Raw genomic sequence first — 7,443 nt, forward strand, 5'->3', positions numbered from 1 at the left:
CTATAATGTTGCAAACCAAGCTAATGCAATTTAGCCTACATCTATTGCTGCTGCATGAACGCAGTCTCATCAGTTCATGCAGCAGAGACACGGTGATCAATGACCTAGAGCTGCTGCTATCTCATCCCCCACCTGTTTGATTCAGAGTCTAACGGTGACAACCTGAGATTACAGTCCGTCTTTTTTGTTGTTGTGATAAAATGGATTAGGATTGGTAGGTGTAAATAAAACAAGCAATTTGACATATGGCGAGACAGAATAGCTTTTCTTTTCAATATAATTTAACTTAATTCGCAAATGATTTAAAATTGGATTGCTTTGTTACAGCATCATGCATTATGATTTCTACAGGAAATCGGTGACTGAAAAAATGCCGAACTTCTGTGCCGCTTATGGGTGCAGCAATAGTCGCTGTCTACAAACAAAAGCTCGTAGGATCACATTTCATCTGTAAGATATTGTTGGAGCTGTTTGATTAATATTACGATTTAGTGCTGGTTTGTTTAGTTTAGCGTTTAGCATATACGTTTTTATTAAATATGGGTGTGTGCGTGTTTTTGCTCTTTTCACATGAAAGCCTATGGTTATAAATCATCAATAAGTATGCAGTATCATAACTATGCTTATAACCTTTATAACAAACCAAACCGCTCGAAATTCGGGTGAAAATAGAGCAATTTAGGGCTATTTAAAAGAACATGCACAATAAGAATACATAGTTATGAGTGAGAGGGGCGGAGCGAGGTGACTGTGGCAAGATGGCCGCCAGTGCGGACGTTCGATTCCATTGGCCAGCAACGCGGATAAGACATCTAGCCTTCTGTATATATCTATGGCCCCACCAGTCGAGAAGTTTGCCCCGCCCCTGGCTTAGCTAACGTGTTAGCATGGCAGCGCTTTGGCGCTGTGGGTCTCCTGCCACCCAGTGGCCAGAAACACTGCGGTAAATACCTTCCGACAGCGCACACACACACACACACACACACACACACACACACACACACACACAGTGAGTACCGTAATTTCCGGACTATAAACCGCTAACTAACCGAGGTGACCAGCGGGAACCCAGAAACAGGATCCGCGGTGCGAATCCAGAGTCGCTCCGCGGACCCGTGTCCTGACGAAACACCTGCGGCTTGTATATGTACTCCGCCTTGCTCTGACCGATGGGAGGGGATACGGTGGGGGCCTGGGGGGGTCACCTTACACCCAACAGAGATAATGAAGAGGTGCATTGTGGGTGGGAGTCCCTTTGTGCGAGTTGTGGAATGTGTGTGTTGAGGGTTGGGTTTTCCCTCAGCGGGACAGGAAGCGACCGGCCCAGGTTCTGCCAGGAGCGCCGAGACGTTGGCGCCGCCCGCAGTAACAATAGTGGCCTGGCGGTGGCCGCGTCCACCGTCAACCAGCCACAGTGGCGGAGCCGCTCTTAGCTAGCTACACGGCCTACTTCATTATCAGTGAGGTCAGAGGTCAGACTGCTCAGAGGATCCAAAACTGTCTGGTAAAACACGCAGGGGTCAAGGGTCACCCCTCCATCCCCAGGGGTCAAGGTTCACCCCTCCACCCCCGAAATGTCCAGCAGATCTTTTCTTTTTGATGAAGGACCCAGAGACTGACTCTACTGCGGATGGGGAACACACACACACACACACACACACACACACACACACACACACACACACACACACACACACACACACACACACACACACACACACACACACACACACACACACACCTAAAGTCTGCCAGCTAACGCTAGCGCAACAGTTAGCCAACGCTACAGCTGGTACGCTGTAGTACAGTCACTTGCTAACATTTCAGTCACTGGGTACAATTAGCGCAGGTGTGCTAGCACCAGACCTGCTTCACAATCATCAGAGCACGGTGACAATGTTGACACGCCGGCTCAGGATAACGTCGACCACAGTTGCCACACAAGAGAGCGTTTCCTGTCAAGCGTTCCCGTCTAATGCTAACATCACAGTTGCACGCTAACGTCTGCTGCTAGCAGCCTGTTTGCAACCCATCTAGAATGCGCCTCAGTTACTGTCCCAGCCTGCGAGCTAAAACCAACGTGGACAGCTAACATCACAGCAAACATCAGAGCTAACACCACAGCTAACATCACAGCTCACAAATTGCTTAAAATTTGCTTCACGTTAAAAACGTCTCTTCTTCTCTCTTCCTTTTAAGTGTGACAGATAGCAGCTGACCATTAGGCCGTCAGTGAACAAACTAGCATACCTGTTAGCTATAAGCTAATACCTGCCACAGCCAGTTGCTCTACCACCTAATGGAAACAAATGTCGCAGCTACTGGCTAATATTCAAGCTAGGATTAAATCCTGCCAAAGCAGCTAGCAGACAATGCGAGTGTTGGCCCTCCACATCTTCCTCTGTGATAATAGGTGGCGCTGTACTCAACGTCTTTGTTGAGCGGGGGAGCGGGAGCGCGCTATCGTTGTCGCGCTACGCTAACGTGTCGGCAAAGTTACGTGGCTTCCCTGATCAATGCTGATCAAAGTGTCAATCACACAACTTAGTTCTTCCCCGCACGTTTAATTTGAACAACTGGTCATGTGACCAGGACGAAGAGTCTCGGCACAGAGACTTGGATTCAGACTGAAGGGACTGGACAATGCCTCGGGCATCGAGGGACGCACAATTAAAAAAGATTTGACACAAACAATAAAATGAAAAAAAGAACAAGAAACAACTTTGATGCTTGGAGATGATACATTTTTCAATGCGTCTCCGACTTCGATGTTCAGATTTACGAGTACACCTGAACGCACCACCGACCCACCGACAGTTGGGCACCTCAGTTACTGGGATGTTAATGGACTCACTGCGCAGTGTGAGCAAGCGAGTACCAAGTGGAAACTGGAGCGTCTCAGCCGTCCTCCTCCACTGCAGCTGTATGTACGGCTGAGTGATAATAAAGCTCGGATTGATTGAATGATTCCTGAATGGGCGTTTTGTATTGTGTTTAATTGGTGGAAGGGGGGGTGGCAATAATAGCTAATTAAAAACCGAGCCCCGCCCCCTTTCATTTGACCCAGACGACCCCGTCAGGACCTCACGCAACCCCTGGTGCTCGTAAGGTCAAGGGGCAGTGTGTGTGTCTGTGTGTGTGTGTTTTGGACTCATTATTGACGACGCACACTCATGTAATGAGTCCTCATATTCAGAATTTCTCCTCCTTTTACAAAAGAGTGATGCTGGAATAATTTAAACATCGTTCAACAAGAATCCAACCCGGCCCTTTTGTCTGATATCAAGCATGTTCGAACCTTTGATTTGTGCGATAGCAAAACTAGCTAGCAGGGGGTCATGAGCGCGACAACTCCACTCACAGGAAAACTGCAAATGAATGAAAAGTAACTCAAATACAAATGAGAACAGCTCCTACCGACCCCCCTTACCATAACCATTTCTGTCGGGGGGGGGGATTAGCAGGAAGTGGCAGGGCAGCCACTTCCTGCGGAGCATCGTTACTGCAGTGGGGGTTGCCTAGCGAGGAACGCTAGCGCTAGCGCGGCGTGTCCTCGAGACTCCAGGGGGAGCTCCAGGCCTCTGCAATCAGGAGTACAGTGAGAGGTGTTCTGCAGTGCGGGTACACACAGACACACATGCATGCACGTGCGCACGCACGCACACACATACACACACGCACAAATACACACAGATTAACCCATCAACGTCGCCCTCCGGTGGCTGGTGGAGTGTCAGAGAATAATGAGGTCATCACGCCACTTTACACTCCATTACTCCACCCACCACACACACACACACACACACACACACACACACACACACACACACACACACACACACACAGGGATAAACTGGGCTGCCATCAGTCATGTGGCCGAGTGGAGCTGTGTGTGTGTGTGTTTGTGTGCGAGGCTAATTTTGATTTTGATTTGCACCACTGTAGGTAGCAGCCAGCTAGCAAGGTTAGCTAGCAAGGTTAGCTGGTACACTAACTGCAGCCCAAACACCACGGCACAGTTCAGCGACAGCAGCCGTCCTCCGCTACACTTAGTTGACAGCTGCTGTCGTTAGCGGGACGCTAACACCTGCTACGTCACTATGTACACAGAAAGAAAAAAAAAACACACTGGACCACTCCTCTTCCTCCTCCTCCTCCTCCTCCTCACCTGCCCACCCACTCTCCTCAGAAGGCCAGGAGTTTGGCTCAGACACACAAGTGGCTCCAGAGTTCCACGAGTCACGATGCTGGAGCACGCGGAGCGGAGGACGGCTCGGAGCTCGGAACGCTTCCCACACGGCGCTCCAAATAGAGAGGAGTTCTCCTGACGGCAGGAAACAGCTGCTGCTAGCACCGCGCTAAGCGGCCTCCTCGAGCTACTGATACACCGAGCCGGCATCCGCCTCTCGACATCCCGCACGACCAGGTGGGGGGGTTGAGGACTATGAGCGTGTTGCTAATCACGGTAGCATGCCTAGCTAGCAGCATCAGGGCTCAGCTGGGAAGCAGGGAGTAACTACGCCTGCTAGCAATGTGTGTCAGCGCCACCTAAAAGCAGCTGGTTTCTACCGCCTGCTTCCCTCTCAAGCTAACTGCACTGCACTCCTACTTACCTGTGGTGTGGCCGTCAGTTGGGGTCAACGCATGGGCAAACGCCATGTGTGGCCGAACTTGAGGAAACTGTATTAGTAGTAAGTAAGTCGTAGAGAAGCTGCATTCAATTCATTTTGTTCAGTGTTGTAAGAGTAATAAAGAGTCGTTCAATGACGGGCTAAATACAGTTACCGTTAGCCCCCCCCCGGGCTAACGGCTAAGGGAGGAATCATTAGCCGGGCGTTAGCAGACGTAGCGGCTAACAGACGCCGGCCATTGGGTGTTGCTTGGACTGCCCGGTTATTTTCAGAGGCAGACTAACCCACTTGGATGCCCCCCCCCCGCCGCCGCCGCCAGGCTATTTGTGGCGGCAGCAGCTCAGAGCGAACGATTTTATTTCTCCTCAAAAAGTTTGGCATCGTGGACGGAGACGAGGTGGATTACGCTCCACTAGGAGCTCCGGGGGGGGGGGGGGGGGGTTCGACATCACGCAGCGCGGAGCTCTGAAATATTGAAGAGTCGCTCCGCTGCAACGTATCACTTCTTCCACAGGCAGCAGAGCTGGAGGGACTCGTCCATTACCGTTAGCTTAGCGCAGGGAGGGGAGAGCAGTTTCCGCCGACCTTTGACCCCCCCAGGCCAAGCAGTCCCAGACGGCAGGCTCCTTTAAAACAACTTATTTTGCCTGACTCTGTTCTAGCCATCCACCACGGACGCTAACTTTCAGCCGCCACGGATGCTAGCTACCAGCCGCTAACTCGGGAGTGGGCAAATAATTTGACCGAGGGGGGAGAGTAGGAGGAGATGGACGGAGTGTTTCAGTGACCTCCCTCAAAGGAGAGAAAAAAAAATCAGTTGTTCATTTGTTTTTCAAAATAAAACAGAAAATGAAAAAACAAAGTAACGCCTTGGTTTCTCAAGATTCATTCCCAAAACCAAAATGGGAAAAACGCTTAACGAGCGTTTTTTTTTTCCGATTTCTGATTACGTGCACGAAGGGAAAATGAAAAAAAAAAATCGGGAAAATGGGAAACGCCTGAAAACCGCCCATCATTTTCTGTTTAATTTTGAAAAACGAACAAATGAAATGATACACGGATTCGCACGCTTTTAAACATCGATTGAAAATGAACAAAAGTGTTGCAAAACATCGTATAGAACAATCACAAAAATATCTCTTTGATGTCCTCTCTGTTGCAGTGACTCTGCAGACCGTTCTCCAGTACTGACAGCGGTGTACTGACAGTGGTGTACTGACAGCGGTGTACTGACAGTGACTGCGGTTTGAAAGTAACTCACAGTCGTGTCGTTCTCGGTGGGCCGGATTAAAAAGCTCAACGGGCCGCGTATGGCCCCCGGGGCCATAGTTTGCCCACCCCTGATCCAGCTTTACGTCCGCATCGTTATCGTAGGCGGGGGTGAGATGACGCAACCGCACAGACAGGAAGTAGGGCCTGGTTAGCTTGTGGTGACACTGTCAAAGATGCAACTAGCCACCATAGCTGCTAACTGCTAGCTGCTAGCTGCAAGCCTGCCAGCATCTAGCAGCTAGCTGCGAGCCTGCCAGGTACCAACCGAATCATTTTTTTACTTTTCAATTTCAAATTAAAATCTTTATTCACGTTGTCAACGTGTCACGCAGCTGCTGCACTGCCCACTAGTGGACAACAAACCCACAGAGCTGTGATTGGCAGACTGCAGCTGCGAGTCAGCGTTGGCGGGGACGCACTCCAAAGTGGCGCCCACCAGTGGCCGTTAGAGGGAAACGCGGCCCAGCAAACTGGCCCAAAATAAGGTCAGCAAGGTGGGGACGGTGGAAGGTCAGAGGTCACAACAGTCCATCAGTCAGGTGAATGCTACTGTAAGAGTGTGCGTGTGATAGAGAGAGAGAGAGAGAGAGAGAGAGAGAGAGAGTGTGTGTGTGTGTGTAAGAGAGAGGGAGAGAGTGTGTGTGTGTGTGTGAGAGAGAGGGAGAGAGTGTGTGTGTGTGAGAGAGAGAGAGGGGGAGAGAGTGTGTGTGTGTGTGTGTGTGTGTGTGTGTGTGTGTGTGAGAGAGAGAGAGAGAGAGAGAGAGAGAGAGAGAGAGAGAGAGAGAGAGAGAGAGAGAGAGAGAGCATGGCAGAGTGAATCAGAATGTTGCTTAAAATATCAACACGCAGGTCACACGAAGAGACACACACACACACACACACACACACACACACACACACACACACACACATCCAAACTCTCTCTCTCTCTCTCTCTCTCTCTCTCGGGACCAGCAGGACGAGGCCTGCCTGGTCCGCGGACAGGAAGCGGCTCGGTGTGTCCCTCACCTGTGTCCGTAGCTCTGGCGGTCGGTCGCCACTTCCGCCGCCACTCGGTCCTCCTCTGATCCGCGAACCGTCCCTAATCCATCGGGCAGCGGCCGGGGGCAGCAGCGGCCGGAAGGAACGAGGGCTGGCTCGGCGACCTGATTAGCCCGGCGTCCCGGCGGCTGCAGGCGGGCTGGCGGGCGGGCTGGTGAAGCGCTGCGGGGCGCTGCTCTCCGGTTCTCCGATGCTCCTCCCGAACACTGGCGGAGCCCGGAGAGACTCACCGCGCAGCGGCGACACAAGCCCCGCCCACCGCGCCACGTCGCCCAATTGCGTCTCTCTCTCCCTCTCTCTCTCTCTCTCTCTCCGTCCGTGTCTCGCTCTGTCTCCCAGCAGCCAATCAGAGAGCGGTTCGTCAGCAGCAGCAGCAGCAGTAAACTCTGATGTCTGCAGCTGAATCAGGTGAATCCCGTTTGAGGCGGGATCCGCAGTTCTTTGCGGTTCATAAAAAAAAACACACACACACACACACACACACACACAATAAAATACA

General features: G+C 51.3%; 1 protein-coding gene across 2 annotated transcripts in view; it reads right to left on the reverse strand.

Annotated features, from left to right (window-relative positions):
• Window positions 1–7,019, reverse strand: part of large2 (LARGE xylosyl- and glucuronyltransferase 2) — an 82,809-nt gene extending 75,790 nt beyond the window's left edge. For both annotated transcript variants that reach the window (XR_012925496.1, XM_076014945.1), the window contains exon 1: window positions 6,912–7,019. The gene's annotated coding sequence lies outside the window, so the exon portion shown is untranslated. The remainder of the gene's footprint in view (window positions 1–6,911) is intronic.
• Between the last annotated feature and the right edge of the window lie 424 nt (window positions 7,020–7,443).

The sequence above is a fragment of the Nelusetta ayraudi genome, unplaced genomic scaffold (genome assembly GCF_046127955.1).
Source record: "Nelusetta ayraudi isolate G7.1 ecotype Tasmania unplaced genomic scaffold, CSIRO-AGI_Nayr_v1 ptg000002l, whole genome shotgun sequence".
NCBI lineage: Eukaryota > Metazoa > Chordata > Actinopteri > Tetraodontiformes > Monacanthidae > Nelusetta > Nelusetta ayraudi.